We start from the raw sequence: 18,921 nt of genomic DNA on the forward strand, positions 1-18,921 counted from the left end.
TCGTGAAATTACAAATCGAAAAATTGCAAAAACTAACAACTGAAAAAAGTTGGAAAATTGAAGAACTGAGAAAATTATAAAATGAAAATTCGAATAGTTGCAAATCGAAAAATTAAAGAAACAAAAGAAAAAAGAAAAATTGAAAAATTGCAAATCGAAAAGTTGAACAAACGAAAAAATGAAACAACTGAGATTGAAAAAAAAAATGTAGAACATAAATGACTGAAACGAAAAACTGCAAATCGAAAATTTGAAGAACCAAAAAATTGGAAAATTAAAAACTGAAAACTCAAGAAATTTTAAATTGAAAAATTACAAAATCTAAAATTTGAAAAACTGATAAATTGTAAGATTTAAATATTCAAGAATTTGAAACTCGTGAAATTATATAATTAAATTGAAAAATTACAAAATCCAAAAACTGAACAATTTAAAGATGAAAATAGTTACAAATCGTAAAATTGAAGGAACAAAAAAATGAAAAATTGCAGATCGAAAAACTGAAAAAATTGGGGCTCAAAAATTCAAAAAATTATAAAATCGCAACACTGAAAAATCGAAAAATTGCAAAAATGTAGAAAATAAAAAACTGAAAACTTGAAAAATTTTAAATTCAGAGAAGACCTAAAAGCCGCTAAAATGGGAAGAAAATGCACAAAAAAATTGAGGACACAAAAAATTATAAAAAGAATATGACAAGAAGTGTAGTAGAGAAACAAGGATTTTCCGCCCCCTTGGCTAACGACGAATAAAAAAATCATCACAATTGACACAGGTCTTTTCTTTTGGTTTTCTTTTTTAATTAATTCATTTAGTTTTCTTTGTATCACACGATTACTTAAGAACATATTTCACATCGTATTTTCTCGTAGAAAAATAAGGATTTTACAATTAAACTCCGCCCCTCGGCTTGCGATAAGTAAAGAAATTATCACAATTGAGATAGGGCGGGTGGGCGGGGTTTATATTTAGCTTTTTTTCTTAATATACCTACGTAGTCGTTTTTTCAGAAAAGAAACTTAAAAACATGTTTAAAATGGTAAATTCTTGTAAACAAATGTGGATCTTGCAATTAAGCTCCGCCTCTCGATCTGACAACGAATGAAAAATTTATCACAGTTGAGGATTGAGATCGTGGCGGGTATGAGTACACATTAATTTCCGCACCCGTGCCGACCAATCACAATAAAGTATATCGGCGCTAAATTCGAATATTATTGCCTTCATCTTTGTGGTCTGAGCTTTTTTTAATCCACATCGATTTTTGCAGTTTTTAAGATTCTTAGCTTTTCGATTTTTGGATTTCTTAGTTTTTCGATTTTTATTTTGGAGTTCTTGCATTTCTTAATTTTTTGTTGTCGATTTTTCGGTCCCGATTTTTCGATTTTTCCAGTTTAAGATATGTTTATTTTTTGATTTTTCAATTATTGACTTTTTCGTTATCCGATTTTTTAATTTCGCTATTTTTTAACATTGCGGTATTTCAATTTTTTTTATTGTTCACTTTTAAGATTACAATTTTTAAATTTCTCGGTGTTTCAAGTTTCGTTTTTTCTATTTTTGATTTTCAATTTTGCAGTTGTTCGATTTTTCTGTTTTTTGAATTTTCAGTTTTTTTATTTTTAAGGTTACAATTGTTAACCTCTTAATTATTCGATTTTGAGTTTCTTTATTTTTGCAGTTCTTCGATTTCTCAATTTTTAAATTGTTCGGTTTTTCAATGTTTCTTTTTCGATTTTTTGATTTTTTTAAATTCGGTTTTAATAAATTTGTCCTTTAGTTGAGAAATTAACAAACGAAAAATCGAGAAAATGTAAAATAAAAAATAAAGTAATTCCAAATAAGGATTAATTTATTTCTTCGATTTTTTGATTTCTCAATTCGAGATTTTTATATTTTTCGTTTTTTTAATTGATAATTTTTCGATTTTTCCGTGTTTCGTTTTTACATTTTTCGACTTCTCTATTTTTCAGTTTTTCGATTTTCATTATGAAATTGTTGGATTTTTCAGTAAAATTTTTGTATTTTTCGATTTTTTAATTTGTAGATTTTAATTTTTCGATTTTCTAATTTGCTTTTTAATTTTTCAATTTTCTATCTGTTGAATTTTACAATTTTTCATTTTTTCGATTTTTCAATTCCTCGATTTTTATATTATCACTTTTTCAGGTTTGAATGTTACAAATTTTCGATTTTACAGTTTCTATCTTTTTCTCAATTGTTCCATTTTTAATTGCTTTTTTCGTTACCCAATTTTCGGTTTGCCAATTTTTTCAATTTTTCGATATTTTAAGTTTGGTTTTTCAATTTTTCCATTTTTAATTTTTTTTTCCAAATTTACAATTTTGTAATTGTTTCATTTTTAAATTCGTCAATTTTTAATTTTTCACTTTTTTCAAATTATTGTTAGGGTTTTTATTATTCAATAGTATAATTCTTGGCTTTTCCATCATCCGATTTTTCAGTTTCTGTATATTTTCAATTTTTAGATTTCTCCACTTTAAAATTTTTCGGTTGTACGTAAGCGAAGAAAAATTTTGTTGCCTCGGTGGAAATCGAACCTCATGCTTCCCGCTTTCCGGGTAGGTATCCTGACCACTAGACCACAACAGACGTGTTATTATTGTGCCGACACACGGTTTTTCAGTGTTTCGTTTTTTCCATGTTCCAATTTTTTAATTTTTCCATGTTTCGTTTTTACAATTTCTTAATTTTTTAGTTGTGGCGACTCATTTTTGATTATTTACAATGAAAACGTGGTATTTTTTACTACAAACGTATTGCAGAATTGTCTGCATAGTTTCTCAGTGGGAGAAATCGTCATCTGTCATGAATATAAAAAAAATGTTTTAGGCAAACCCCACGTACCTTTAACTGCAGAATCCGAATCTGTAATAAAAATTCTGGGCTCCTATTTAAGATTTGAAAGTTTCTAGTTTTTTGGCACCAAACTATTCCCCTATGGAATGATTACATTTTGAATCTGGACATTTTTTTGTAGAGTGCTTATTTTCGACATATTTAAAAGTTTCAGGTTAAAAAACACCCTGTATATACACGATTTGCGGCACCACATCTGTCGTACATACGAAGGAAAGCCTCTTTGGAAAGCGTTATTGGAATTTGACGAGCTCTGAAACGAGTTCTTCATTTGTATGTCAGAGTGACTGCCAGACTGCACGGCCCAACTTCTTAGCGCCTTTGGCGATACCATCTTTCATTTTTCATATCCTTAAAATGGTTTTCGGCGTGTAACACTTCCTCTCTCATAATTTATCTATCATTTTCACGAAATAAAACTCGATACGCTGTTCGCCGTAAATTATTTATTAATCTACTTTCATTCGAAGCCCGCTAAGAAGGGAAGATGCAATTATCGGCGTGGGCAACTTTCCGTTTTATTGTATATCTAGACACGAAACGAAATGGGAAATGGTATAGTTAGAGAAAGATGTTTCGGAAATGTGCCCATTAGAGGTCACCATGTGCTAGCCGCTGTGTTAATGCCATGGTCAATATTATTACTTTCTCAATTCCTGCAACGAATACGGACTACATTTTATGGCGAATTTGGTGTCAATAACACACAATAACCTAAGGATGGATAAGTACTCGCACCAGACTAAATTAAGTGTAAGTAAGCAACTTGAATGTCTGGGTCTGTAGTATTTATATTATCATACAAAGTGATGGAAATACGAAAAAAAAATTAATGTTTAGGTGATAATCGTGACGGCGGAATTACTCTTGATATAAGCAGAGAATATAGAGAAGCGAATTCTCAGTTTTTCGAAATTTTAGTTTTGAGACTTTTCAGTTTACTCCTATTTATTATTCAATTTTTGGATTTTACAATTTCTCAATTTTTCAATTTCTCGGTTTTCAGTTTTTCTCTTCAATTTTAGGATTTTTAAATATTTCGATTTTTCAATTTTTCATTTTTATAAACTCTTTATTTGTCGATTTTTCAATTGATTGATTTTTCAGGTTTTTTGGTTTTTCAATTTTTCTATTTTTTCAGGTTTCGATTTTTCAGCCTCACTTTTTTGATTTTTCGGTTTCTCAATGTTTCAATTTTTTAAGTTCTCAGTTTTTGGATATCCAGTTTTGGGAATTTTCAGTTTACTTATTATTCAATTTTTCGATCTTACGATTTTGCAGGATTTTGATTTTTCAATATTTCTATGTTTCTAAGGTTTCGATATTTCGACTTCACTTTTTTGATTTTTCGATTTCTCAATTTTTCGATTCTTTAGGTTCTCAGTTTCTGGATATTTCAGTTTTGGGATTTTTCAGTTTTTTGATTCGTTAGTTTTTCTTTCATTTTTCAGTTTTTCAATATTTCAGTTTTGGGATTTTTCAATATTTCTGTTCTTCGACTTTTCCATTTTTGACTTCTGGATATTTCGATGTGTCTACTTTTTAATTTTTCAATATTTAAAATTTTAGATTTTTCGATTTCTCGATTTTTCATTTCAGCTCTTCCATATTTCAATTTTTTTTCAAATGTTCCGATTTCTTAATCGTTCGATTTTTCGACTTCCCGGTTTTAGATTTTCTGTTTTCAATTGTTTTTTCAAATTTTCGATTTTTCAATTTTTCAAATTTGACTTTCATAAACTTTCAATTTTTCGATTTTACAATTAATCGATGTTTTGATTTTCCCATTTCTTGACCTTCGAGTGTTTCGATATTCCCGTTCTTCAATTCTTTAACTTTTCGATTTTGCATTTTTTAGTTTTTTTAAGCTTTTCCATTTTTCTGTTTTTCTTTCATTTTTCAGTTTTTCGATATCTCAGTTTTGGGATTTTTCAATATTTCCACTTTTCGACTTTTGACTCCTGGATTTTTCGATGTGTTGATTATTTTACTTTTTCGATTATTCAATCTTTCGACTTTTAAATTTTAGATTTTTTAATTTTTAAAATTTTAGATTTTTCGATTTCTCGATTTTTCAGTTCAGTTCTTCGATATTTCAATTTTTAAAGTTTTCGAATTTTTCAAATGTTTCGATTTCTTAATCTTTCGATTTTTCGACTTCCCCGTTTTGGATTTTATGTTTTTCAATTGTCATTTTGTCAAATTTTCGATTTTGTAATTTTTCAAATTTGACTTTCATAAACTTTCAATTTTTCGATTTTACAATTAATCGATGTTTAGATTTTCTCATTTCTTGACTTTCGAGGGTTTCGATATTCCTGTTCTTCAATTCTTTAATTTTTCGATTTTTCATTTTTCAGTTTCTTTAAGGTTTCGATTTTTCGACTTAACTTTTTGGATTTTTTGATTGCTCAATTTTTCCACTTTTTAGGTTCTCAGTTTTTGGATATTTCAGTTTTCGAATTTTTCAGGTTTTCCATTTTTCTGTTTTTCTTTCATCCTTTAGTTTTTCGATATCTCAGTTTTGCGATTTTTCAATATTTCCACTTTTCGATTTTTGACTCCTGGATTTTTCGATGTGTTGATTATTTTACTTTTTCGATTTTTAAATTTTAGATTTTTTAATTTTTAAAATTTTAGATTTTTCGATTTCTCGATTTTTCAGTTCAGTTCTTCGATATTTGAATTTTTCAAGTTTTCGAATTTTTCAAATGTTTCGATTTCTTAATCATTTGATTCTTCGACTTCCCCGTTTTGGATTTTATGTTTTTTAATTGTCATTTTGTCAAATTTTCAATTTTTTAATTTTTCAAATTTGACTTTCATAAACTTTCAATTTTTCGATTTTACAATTAATCGATGTTTTGATTTTCACATTTCTTGACTTTTGAGGGTTTCGATATTCCTGTTCTTTAATTCTTTAATTTTTCGATTTTTCATTTTTTAGTTTTTTAACATTTTGATTTTTCGACTTCACTTTTTGGATTTTTCGATTGCTCAATTTTTCAACTTTTTAGGTTCTCAGTTTTTGGATATTTTAGTTTTCGGATTTTTCAGGTTTTCCATTTTTCTGTTTTTCTTTCATTCTTCAGTTTTTCGATATCTCAGTTTTGAGATTTTTCAATATTTCCACTTTCCGAATTTTGACTCTTGTATTTTTCGATGTGTTGATTATTTTACTTTTCCGATTTTTCAACCTTTCGATTTTTAAATTTTAGATTTTTAAAATTTTGGATTTTTCGATTTCTCGATTTTTCAATTCAGTTCTTCGATATTTCAATTTTTAAAGTTTTTGACTTCCCCGTTTTGGATTTTATGTTTTTCAATTGTCATTTTGCCAAATTTTCGATTTTTTAATTTTTAAAATTTGACTTTCATAAACTCCCAATTTTTCGATTTTACAATTAATCGATGTTTTGATTTTTCCATTTCTTGACTTTCGAGGGTTTCGATATTCCTGTTCTCAATTCTTTCATTTTTCGATTTTTCATTTTTTAGTTTTTTAAGGTTTTGATTTTTCGACTTCACTTTTTGGATTTTTCGATTGCTTAATTTTTAGACTTTTTTGGTTCTCAGTTTTTGAATATATCAGTTTTCGGATTTTTCAGGTTTTCCATTTTTCTGTTTTTCTTTCATTTTTCAGTTTTTCGATATCTCAGTTTTGGGATTTTTCAATATTTCCACTTTTCGACTTTTGACTCCTGGATTTTTCGATGTGTTGATTATTTTACTTTTTCGATTATTCAATCTTTCGACTTTTAAATTTTAGATTTTTTAATTTTTAAAATTTTAGATTTTTCGATTTCTCGATTTTTCAGTTCAGTTCTTCGATATTTCAATTTTTAAAGTTTCCGAATTTTTCAAATGTTTCGATTTCTTAATCTTTTGATCGTTCGACTTCCCCGTTTTGGATTTTATGTTTTTCAATTGTCATTTTGTTAAATTTTCGATTTTTTAATTTTTCAAATTTGACTTTCATAAACTTTCAATTTTTCGATTTTAAAATTAATCGATGTTTTGATTTTCCAGTTTCTTGACTTTTGAGGGTTTCGATATTCCTGTTCTTCAATTCTTTAATTTTTTGATTTTTCAGGTTTTTGGTTTTTCAGTTTTTCGATTTTTTAAGGTTTCTATTTTTCGACTTCACTTTTTTGATTTTTCGATTTTTCAGTTTTTAGATATTTCAGTTTTAGGATTTTTCAATATTTCAATTCTTCGGCTTCTCTATTTTTGACTTCTGGATTTTTTGATGTGTCTACCTTTTTACTTTTTCGATTTTTCAATTTTTGGAGTTTTAAATTTTAGATGTTTGGAACTTTTATATTTTAGTTTTTCAATATTTCTTAATCTTTCGATTTTTCGTCTTCCTGTTTTTCAATTTTTCGATTTGTTAATTTTTCATTTCCGATTTATTGAGATTTGATTGTTCAGGTTTTCGATTTACCAGTTTTTCAATTTTTTCTTTTGGCCAATTTCGATTTTCCAGTTTTTCCAGTTTACCATTTTTTCGTTTTTTGATTTTTCCGCTTTTCCAATTTTTCAGCTTTTAACTTTTTGTTTGTCGATTTCTCTATTTTTCGATTTTTCGACTTGATCACTTTTCGATTTTCGTTCTTTTGATCTTTCAATCTCTCAATTTTTCAAGTTTTCGAATTTTCAAGTTTTTTGATTTCTCGATTTGCCGAGAGTTGGATTTTTCGATATCTTGATTGTCAATTTCTCTATTTAAAAATTTTTCAATTTTTAACTTTTCGATTTTTCGATTTCTCGGTTTTTCGATTTTCCAGTTTTTCGATGTTTCGATTTTTCAGTTATCCGATTTTTTAAATTTGGGAGTTTCGATTTCTCGATTTTCGTCATTCGGTTTTTACAAAAATAATCGTCTCTTAATTTACATCACCATAGAGTATATTTACGATTTTGCGGTGCTCCGGGTCAAACTGAAAGGCAAAAAGAAAACTTAAAAATTTTACTATGAGCTCATTATTACATTGGAAATTTTGTAACAAACATTAGCATCTTTCGTCTTTCGCGAGACTTTTTCTTTGGGTGACATTTGAACTCTCTCTAGTTCATTAACACGCAACTTATCAATATTTAGTTTTTCAAGAACAAATTCAAAACTGTATAATTTACTAAATGTGGACTTGAAGGAAATAATCATTTAACAATAACTACGAAACTGGAATTGGTGCGAAAAAAACAATTTCGACGATAAAAAAAGATCACGTATAGTTACGACACCACATACAATTAATTCCGTAATCACAATACACCATAAAAGATTTATTATAGCACTTGAATTTTCATTGTAATTTAATTATACTTTTCTGCACACAAATTGGTGAAACTTGTATTGGCATTCACCTGTAAGGTCAAAAATTTTGAACCTGACTTAGAAAGCGGTGTTTTATTATCAAACTCACCAAAATGAATATTACATATATAGTGATTTTTATGCGAATTTCCTGAGACATCTCAACAATCCTGACGTGATTGTTAATTATCACGCAGATGGAATCACGATCGTGGCATATAAAATAATAACTAATAACCCCCATTAGTTCACCTCTGACTTTTTCCTTCTGGGCGAAGTTCCACGTTCTCGTCGACGAAGAAAAATTGTGGAAATGATGTCGATGACACTTTGAAATGTTAATATCACTGAATACTTTACTTGAACTGTATCAAAATAATGAAAACGAGCGTGCAATTATAAGTTAATTAGAACACTTTCTCAGTTTAGTTCAACAATAAGCCCATACAATAAATTCGCTTCTCATGTTAATAATAAGTCCTTAGTCGCACAATTTTCAGCGACAAGACTTTCGATGACTTTCATCAAATTAAAAACAGATTTACGGTGGTATACCTACAAACGGATTTGGTTGAACATCTTGTTTAAACGAAAATTCCAATCAAGCATCCGATAATAATGATAATTAGAGAGCGGATTTCTAGGTTTAATGTTTTTGTGAAAAATGTAAGCACTTCAAAACTTTTTTATATCTGTAACTATGATACAATTTGGAGTCATTTGACACATTTTTTTTATGCTTATTTGCTTTTTTTCAATTTTATGCATATTAAAACTTATATGCTTATTTAATGCTTTTTTCGACGAATAATAATAATAATAATAATAATGATTTATTGACGGCAAATTATTATTATATTATATGAGTTTCAATGCATATTTTGTTCAAATGCCGGCCTTGTCGGGATGACAAGTACTTGTTAGTTAGCCGTATCGTATCGTATGCATTTTACCTGGACTTGACCATTGAAGTACACTTACTCAAGACCCTTTCTGTGAATAGGTTCCGGTCGTTTGGGTAATAAAATTTTATTATAGGATTGGAAAAATACTCCATAGATTTTATGACTTTAAATCCTTACTTCCGTTGATAATGAATTAAAGCTTTTAACCAGATGTTCTTTTTCGGCATTTTGCGGCAAGACCGTTGAAGATTTTCTAGAAAAAAGGATTATTGTACCCAACTACCTACCTTAAAATTTTTCTAATGGAAACTTTTAAGTAAATGAACCGTTTATTTCACAACCATCAGTCTATCGCATCTGTCGTAGTACAGTGTTATACGTGGTTCTCCCTTGTTACATGTTGAGTTTTTTTGTAATATTACTAATATTTTAAAAGAATGCCGAAAGTAAAATCGACGCCGGATGAGTGGATAAGGGATTTTCCAGAATTAAAATTAGAAAACAACAAAATATTCTGCAGAGCTTGCGTGAAAACCCTAAGCCTACTAATTTTTTTATCTATTTTCCTTTGTTAATCCTGTATATGTACGTTGTTTTAGATTCAAAGTGATAAAAAATATAACGTGACGCAACATGTCAGAACGACTCTTCATGTAGAAAGGAAGAAAATGTTTGAAGTTTCTAAAATTAAACAGCAGACCATACATGAATCTGTTGCATCTACTTCCACAAAAGATGAGCAGTTTCAGTTTAATTTCGATTTATGTAAAATGATGATCCAGTCCAATATACCCATAAAAATTGGAGAAAGGCCCTCTTCAAGAATTCCTTGAAAAACACTGCAATCGACATATTCCAACCCTATTTTTTTTTGTTTTTTTAATATATAGAGTTTTCTTTCAACAACAAGATAGTTAAACATCTTTTCAGTTTCTTGTTAGGAAAAGAAGACTTCGTATATGAAGAAAAATCGGACAAAATATAAGCCCCGCCCACCCACCCCTTCTCAATTGTGACGAATGCTTTATTCATCGTGAGTTGAAGGGCGGAGTTTAGTTGCAAAATCCTTATTTCTCTACAAGAAATTAGCATATGAAATATGTTTTTAACAGGGTAGAATTTTCTAGAGAAATGTTGATGTTACAATTAAACTCTGCCTTTAAAAACTCATCACAATTGAAATCCGGGCGGGTGGGTGGGGCTTACTTTTTTTTTTTTTTTTTAATATATAGAGTTTTCTTTCAACAGGATAGTTAAACATTTTTTCAGTTTCTTGTTGGGAAAAGAAGACTTCGTATATTAAGAAAAAACGGACAAAATATAAGCCCCGCCCACCCACCCTTTCTCAATTGTGACGAATATTTTATTCATCGTGAGTTGAAGGGCGGAGTTTAGCTGCAAAATCCTCATTTCTCTACAAGCAATTAGCATATGAAATATGTTTTTAAAAGACTAATTTTCTAGAGAAATATTGATGTTACAATTAAACTCCGTCTTTAAAAACTCGTCACAATTGAAATCCGGGCGGGTGGGTGGGCCCTACTTTTTTTTTGTTTTTTTAATATATAGAGTTTTCTTTCAACAACAGGATAGTTAAACATGTTTTCAGTTTCTTGTTAGGAAAAGAAGACTTCGTATATTAAGAAAAAGTGGACAAAATATAAGCCCCGCCCACCCATCCCTGCTCAATTATGATGAATGCCTTATTCATCGTGAGCTGAAGGGCGGAGTTTAGTTGCAAAATCCTCATTTCTCCACAAGAAATTAGCATATGAAATATGTTTTTAAAAGGGTAGAATTTTTGAGAGAAATATTGATGTTACAATTAAACTCTGCCTTTAAAAACTCATCACAATTGAAATCCGGGCGGGTGGGTGGGGCTTACTTTTTTTTTTGTTTTTTTTTTTTAATATATAGAGTTTTCTTTGAACAGGATAGTTAAACATTTTTTCAGTTTCTTGTTGGGAAAAGAAGACTCCGTATATTAAGAAAAAACGGACAAAATATAAGCCCCGCCCACCCACCCTTTCTCAATTGTGACGAATATTTTATTCATCATTAGTTGAAGGGCGGAGTTTAGTTGCAAAATCCTCATTTCTCTACAATAAATTAGCATATGAAATATGTTTTTAACAGGGTAGAATTTTTGAGAGAAATATTGATGTTACTATTAAACTCCGCCTTTAAAAACTCATCACAATTGAAATCCGGGCGGGCGGGTGGGGCTTACTTTTTTTTTTGTTTTTTTAATATATAGAGTTTTCTTTCAACAACAGGATAGTTAAACATGTTTTCAGTTTCTTGTTAAGAAAAGAAGACTTCGTATATTAAGAAAAAATGGACAAAATATAAGCCCCGCCCACCCACCCCTTCTCAATTGTGACGAATATTTTATTCATCGTGAGCTGAAGGGCGGAGTTTAGTTGCAAAATCCTCATTTCCCCACAAGAAAGCAGCATATGAAATATGTTTTTAAAAGGGTAGAATTTTTGAGAGAAATATTGATGTTACTATTAAACTCCGCCTTTAAAAACTCATCACAATTGAAATCCGGGCGGGTGGGTGGGGCTTACTTTTTTTTTGTTTTTTTAATATATAGAGTTTTCTTTCAACAACAGGATAGTTAAACATGTTTTCAGTTTCTTGTTAAGAAAAGAAGACTTCGTATATTAAGAAAAAATGGACAAAATATAAGCTCCGCCCACCCACCCCTTCTCAATTGTGACGAATATATAATTCATCGTGAGCTGAAGGACGGAGTTTAGTTGCAAAATCCTCATTTCTCCACAAGAAATTAGCATATGAAATATGTTTTTAAAAGGGTAGAATTTTTGAGAGAAATATTGATGTTACAATTAAACTCTGCCTTTAAAAACTCATCACAATTGAAATCCGGGCGGGTGGGTGGGGCTTACTTTTTTTTTGTTTTTTTTTTTTTAATATATAGAGTTTTCTTTGAACAGGATAGTTAAACATTTTTTCAGTTTCTTGTTGGGAAAAGAAGACTTCGTATATTAAGAAAAAACGGACAAAATATAAGCCCCGCCCACCCACCCTTTCTCAATTGTGACGAATATTTTATTCATCATTAGTTGAAGGGCGGAGTTTAGTTGCAAAATCCTCATTTCTCTACAATAAATTAGCATATGAAATATGTTTTTAACAGGGTAGAATTTTCTAGAGAAATATTGATGTTACAATTAAACTCCGCCTTTAAAAACTCGTCACAATTGAAATCCGGGCGGGTGGGTGGGGCTTACTTTTTTTTTGTTTTTTTAATATATAGAGTTTTCTTTCAACAACAGGATAGTTGAACATGTTTTCAGTTTCTTGTTAAGAAAAGAAGACTTCGTATATTAAGAAAAAACGGACAAAATATAAGCCCCGCCCACCCACCCCTTCTCAATTGTGACGAATATTTTATTCATCGTGAGCTGAAGGGCGGAGTTTAGTTGCAAAATCGTCATTTCCCCACAAAAAAGCAGCATATGAAATATGTTTTTAAAAGGGTAGAATTTTTGAGAGAAATATTGATGTTACTATTAAACTCCGCCTTTAAAAACTCATCACAATTGAAATCCGGGCGGGTGGGTGGGGCTTACTTTTTTTTTGTTTTTTTAATATATAGAGTTTTCTTTTAACAACAGGATAGTTAAACATGTTTTCAGTTTCTTGTTAAGAAAAGAAGACTTCGTATATTAAGAAAAAATGGACAAAATATAAGCCCCGCCCACCCACCCCTTCTCAATTGTGACGAATATATAATTCATCGTGAGCTGAAGGGCGGAGTTTAGTTCCAAAATCCTCATTTCCCCACAAGAAATTAGCATATGAAATATGTTTTTAAAAGGGTAGAATTTTTGAGAGAAATATTGATGTTACTATTAAACTCCGCCTTTAAAAACTCATCACATTTGAAATCCGGGCGGGTGGGTGGGGCTTACTTTTTTTTTGTTTTTTTAATATATAGAGTTTTCTTTTAACAACAGGATAGTTAAACATGTTTTCAGTTTCTTGTTAAGAAAAGAAGACTTCGTATATTAAGAAAAAATGGACAAAATATAAGCCCCGCCCACCCACCCCTTCTCAATTGTGACGAATATATAATTCATCGTGAGCTGAAGGGCGGAGTTTAGTTCCAAAATCCTCATTTCCCCACAAGAAATTAGCATATGAAATATGTTTTTAAAAGGGTAGAATTTTTGAGAGAAATATTGATGTTACTATTAAACTCCGCCTTTAAAAACTCATCACATTTGAAATCCGGGCGGGTGGGTGGGGCTTACTTTTTTTTTGTTTTTTTAATATATAGAGTTTTCTTTTAACAACAGGATAGTTAAACATGTTTTCAGTTTCTTGTTAGGAAAAGAAGACTTCGTATATTAAGAAAAAGTGGACAAAATATAAGCCCCGCCCACCCATCCCTTCTCAATTGTGATGAATGCCTTATTCATCGTGACCTGAAGGACGGAGTTTAGTTGAAAAATCCTCATCTCTCTACAAGCAATTAGCATATGTAATATGTTTTTAAAAGGCTAAAATTTTCTAGAGAAATATTGATGTTACAATTAAACTCCGCCTTTAAAAACTCGTCACAATTGAAATCCGGGCGGGTGGGTGGGGCTCACTATTTTTTGTTTTTTTAATATATAGAGTTTTCTTTCAACAGGATAGTTAAACACTTTTTCAGTTTCTTGTTGGGAGAAGAAGACTTCGTATATTAAGAAAAATCAGACAAAATATAAGCCCCGCCCACCCATTCCATGTCAATTGTGACGACTGCTTTATTCATCGTGAGTTGAAGGGCGGAGTTTAGTTGCAAAATCCTCATTTCTCTACAAGAAATTAGTATATGAAATATGTTTTTAACAGGGTAGAATTTTCTAGAGAAATATTGATGTTACAATTAAACTCCGCCCTTAAAAACTCATCACAGTTGAAATCCGGGCGGGTGGGTGGGCCCTACTTTTTTTTGTTTTTTTAATGTATAGAGTTTTCTTTCAACAACAGGATAGTTAAACATGTTTTCAGTTTATTGTTAAGAAAAGAAGACTTCGTATATTAAGAAAAAATGGACAAAATATAAGCCTCGCCCACCCACCCCTTCTCAATTGTGACGAATATTTTATTCATCGTGAGCTGAAGGGCGGAGTTTAGTTGCAAAATCCTAATTTCTCCACAAGAAATTAGCATATGAAATATGTTTTTAAAAGGGTAGAATTTTTGAGAGAAATATTGATGTTACTATTAAACTCCGCCTTTAAAAACTCATCACAATTGAAATCCGGGCGGGTGGGTGGGGCTTACTTTTTTTTTGTTTTTTTAATATATAGACTTTTCTTTCAACAACAGGATAGTTAAACATGTTTTCAGTTTCTTGTTAAGAAAAAAAGATTTCGTATATTAAGAAAAAATGGACAAAATATAAGCCCCGCCCACCCACCCCTTCTCAATTGTGACGAATATTTTATTCATCGTGAGCTGAAGGGCGGAGTTTAGTTGCAAAATCCTCATTTCTCTACAATAAATTAGCATATGAAATATGTTTTTAAAAGGCTAAAATTTTCTAGAGAAATATTGATGTTACAATTAAACTCCGCCCTTAAAAACTCATCACAATTGAAATCCGGGCGGGTGGGTGGGCCCTACTTTTTTTTTGTTTTTTTAATATATAGAGTTTTCTTTCAACAACAGGATAGTTAAACATGTTTTCAGTTTCTTGTTAGGAAAAGAAGACTTCGTATATTAAGAAAAAATGGACAAAATATAAGCCCCGCCCACCCACCCCTTCTCAATTGTGACGAATATTTTATTCATCGTAAGTTGAAGGGCGGAGTTTAGTTGCAAAATCCTCATTTCTCTACAATAAATTAGCATATGAAATATGTTTTTAACAGGGTAGAATTTTCTAGAGAAATATTGATGTTACAACTAAACTCCGTCTTTAAAAACTCGTCACAATTAAAATCCGGGCGGGTGGGTGGGGCTTACTTTTTTTTTGTTTTTTTAATATATAGAGTTTTCTTTCAACAACAGGATAGTTAAACATGTTTTCAGTTTCTTGTTAGGAAAAGAAGACTTCGTATATTAAGAAAAAGTGGACAAAATATAAGCCCCGCCCACCCACCCCTTCTCAATTGTGATGAATGCCTTATTCATCGTGAGCTGAAGGGCGGAGTTTAGTTGAAAAATCCTCATTTCTATACAAGCAATTAACATATGAAATATGTTTTTAAAAGGCTAAAATTTTCTAGAGAAATATTGATGTTACAATTAAACTCCGCCTTTAAAAACTCGTCACAATTGAAATCCGGGCGGGTGGGTGGGGCTTACTTTTTTTTTGTTTTTTTAATATATAGAGTTTTCTTTCAACAGGATAGTTAAACATTTTTTCAGTTTCTTGTTGGGAAAAGAAGACTTCGTATATTAAGAAAAAACGGACAAAATATAAGCCCCGCCCACCCACCCTTTCTCAATTGTGACGAATATTTTATTCATCGTGAGTTGAAGGGCGGAGTTAGTTGCAAAATCCTCATTTCTCTACAATAAATGAGCATATGAAATATGTTTTTAACAGGGTAGAATTTTCTAGAGAAATAATATGTTACAATTAAACTCCGCCTTTAAACACATTTTAAATGATCGGCGAAAAAATTTTACAGTGAACAACTTGGAACATATTACAATCATAAATTGTTTTAAAGAAAACTGAAATACGTGTGTAAAATATAAAGTCTAGGATTATTTTAATAATATTTTATCCAAAGTTCTAAGAAGTGTTCTTTGATTTGTAATATGATTATGTTTTTAATGCTTTTTTGCTTAAAATAAAACGTTTTTAATGAAAGTGTTATGCTTATTTAATGCTTTTTTGCTTAAAATAAAACTTTTTTATTGAAAATGTTGTGTTTATTTAAGCGCTTATTCTTAATTTTTTGTGCTTATAAATCCGCTCTCTAATGATAATGCATGGATTAAACCAGAATTCTCATCACACTAATTACTAACTATTATGCGGCAAAAAAGATTATATTTGCACGTCATACCAGGAATAACACTACCTACCTTATTTTCTAAGGTGATCACATTCTTGTGTATGCTTTCTATGCAAATCTGCAATTCTGTGGTTGCGACACACGGCCACCGGTGTCAGCGAATAAGTAATTAACATTTTTACAGTTTTCTCAAACCAAGTCGCAGAAATCACACTGAAAGAAGTTTTCTAAGGGGTTTTACCATCATCGGTTAATTAGTAAGAACCGCTTGGGTACAGTACCCGATGTAAAACCACAAATAACTCTGGGAAATTATCTTTATTGTATACTTCTTTCGAGATCTTATATAGGCCTATTAGTATTTTAAGCAACAAGTACCAGGCATGAAATTAAAAACTGAGTAATTTCAATTGAGAATTTCTCCTCAACCGATTTAATTCGAAATCAGTTCTCGTTCGATGCCGGTTTCCTGCTACTAAAAATGCGTTAACACTTTAGATTTGCGCAAGTCCATCACGAAGAACAGGTGAAACACATACCATCCAACATGAACGAATAATACATACACGCACAGCGGCAGAGTGTTGGACGAAGAAGGGGCAATAGAGCATGAATCGGTGAAGGCAACAACGGCAACGACTCTTTCCAGGCACACGATGTCTGGTGCTAGAGAATGGCCGCACGTTGTCCTCCTCGGGAACCATCAACTGTGAAATCGATAGGCAAACAGTGAACTCGTGGTGCTTCTCGTGCGTGCTTCCGGTATTGATAAAACAGTGACAATTCGGATTTGCAGTGGCACAGTGTGGCTTTGGCACGCCTAAAATGTGACTGAATTTAAATGTAACTGGGATTACACTCGGTGAGTTGGTGAAGACTTTCTCTGCAAGTATTTGGGCTTTGATCTGGTGTGTGGCGATGGGGTAATTAGAAGAGGGAAAACCTTGCGTTGTTAGGAATTCGGTAATTGATGATTATGAGGAAGTTGCGAAATGTTATGCGAGATAGAGGATTTGTTCGCCATTTTTTTAGTTGGAGATCGGGTACAAAGAATTCGCAACCGAGAGTGTGGTTAATAGGTGTTAGCTGTGGCGATTATACCACGAAAATGTGATGCTGGTGTCATCTAGAGTGTATGGGTGTCGTCCATGTCACGGACTGTTGAGTCAAAATAGATTTTTGCAGACTTTAATGTGCAATTTGTTTCTCACAGTTATGATGTCGGAAATAATGAAAAATGAACTACTTAAATACATAAAAAAATATGCTAATAAGAAAAGGGCAAATTAGTCAAATTTAAAGAGTTGAACACGTGGTTTATTTTTGAGTATTTTCCGAAATTTCTCATTTTTCATTGTAAACTGACAAATTTTGAAGAACGATTTTCCATCTTCCGATAACTTTAAAACGTTTGCAAGATTGCGCAGCGTTCGGTTTTTTCCCAAAAACCGGGATGTCCAGGGTAAAAAAACAGCACGGATACATAAATCACACATACTGGAGTATTCTATTCTACCAAATTTAATGAACATTTATTTAGTGTTCTACCTAGTGACTGCAATAAATTGTAATACGTGTGGGTAATCAATGTAATTTCAGAATTCATTGAGTTAAAAAAAATGCAAAAAGAAAAATAAGTGAGTAATAATTTCTGGAAAAGATATTTTGTGATGGAAATATTTAATACGTTATTACACAAGTATTCCTAGACACAATGAATAATCTTTGAAAGGAAATGCCGTGGACATACGAACTTTTTCATCATTAATTGGTGACGTTTTAGCTATGGGCTATAACTGTTTATTTCCTCAAATATTTTAATTAGACAAGGACCTCTATTTTGGTGATAAGGATCGTCATCGACAAAAGCTACTTTCACAATTTCAAACTATAGTTAAATATAGTCTTTCTAACTGTTTGATGGCAGAATATTACACATTGTTTTTTAAAATGTTTTCAAACAATTTTATAAAAGCCTATGGTACAATAGTTATTTATGGATTAAGGGCATAATTAGGGAGATTTTAAAATGTTTAAAACCGACGACGGAGGGCTCTTAATTTCCCGAGGGCCATAATCGACAATTATGCCCGTAATATGCAACGTTTCATTCTATTTTAGTTTCTAAAATATTTTTTACGTTTATTTAAAAGAAATTTTAGAAGAATTTGAAGTCGGCCAGGGAATGATCTGATGAAATATTGTTTTCCCAATGTTGAATATGGAAGCGTGTTTGAATAATTAATTAATGTAAATAATCAATCGTGGTTTAGCAATTTTTGATTGATTTGTGCCATAAAGGCCAATTATGCCCGCATTTGGATGCTTATAAACAAGATTATAAAAATAAAGATATTAAGTTTAAACCCTAGCTTTTTTTTAAATTTTGAAGTGTGTGTCAAAACGTAGAGGTCCAGTTTTCTATGGGCGCGACTGTACTATCACACGCAAAAGTATTGTCGGTACCCGGCAGAAAGGGTGTTAAGCGCCTCCGCTTTCTCTCTGCGGGTTGTCATAATTCCCTAAACACTCAGGTAGAATAAAATGGACAAGGACTAAAGTTTCCTTGATTACACAGTACCTTCTTCAGGTAGAAAGAAACTGCGTTGTAAGTATCACACAATAAAGTATGTTCAACTCAGAAAGTATAGCTTAACATAAAAGTAATTTAACAAAAATTAAAATTTACATTTATCTTCGGTAGATTTTAAACGGGAAGTGGTATTTTTTTATCAACCTGACTAAGTGAGAAATCGAATAACCTGACGGATATTGACAATTCGAAAATAAAACAAGACGAAACCTGGGAATGAAATATATAAAA

At 31.0% G+C, this 18,921-nt stretch overlaps 1 protein-coding gene across 4 annotated transcripts in view; it reads left to right on the top strand.

Annotated features, from left to right (window-relative positions):
* LOC135125094 (harmonin) overlaps positions 1-18,921 on the top strand; it is a 56,699-nt gene that overhangs the window by 14,615 nt on the left and 23,163 nt on the right. For 3 of the 4 annotated variants that reach the window (XM_064050439.1, XM_064050446.1, XM_064050480.1), the window contains one exon: positions 16,596-16,959. The exons of the other annotated variant lie outside the window; for it this stretch is intronic. The gene's annotated coding sequence lies outside the window, so the exon portion shown is untranslated. The remainder of the gene's footprint in view (positions 1-16,595; positions 16,960-18,921) is intronic. 4 annotated transcript variants of the gene reach the window in all.

This window comes from Zophobas morio, unplaced genomic scaffold (genome assembly GCF_036711695.1).
Source record: "Zophobas morio isolate AGI-343-1 ecotype UQ-CSIRO unplaced genomic scaffold, CSIRO_AGI_Zmor_V1 ptg000002l, whole genome shotgun sequence".
Lineage (NCBI taxonomy): Eukaryota > Metazoa > Arthropoda > Insecta > Coleoptera > Tenebrionidae > Zophobas > Zophobas morio.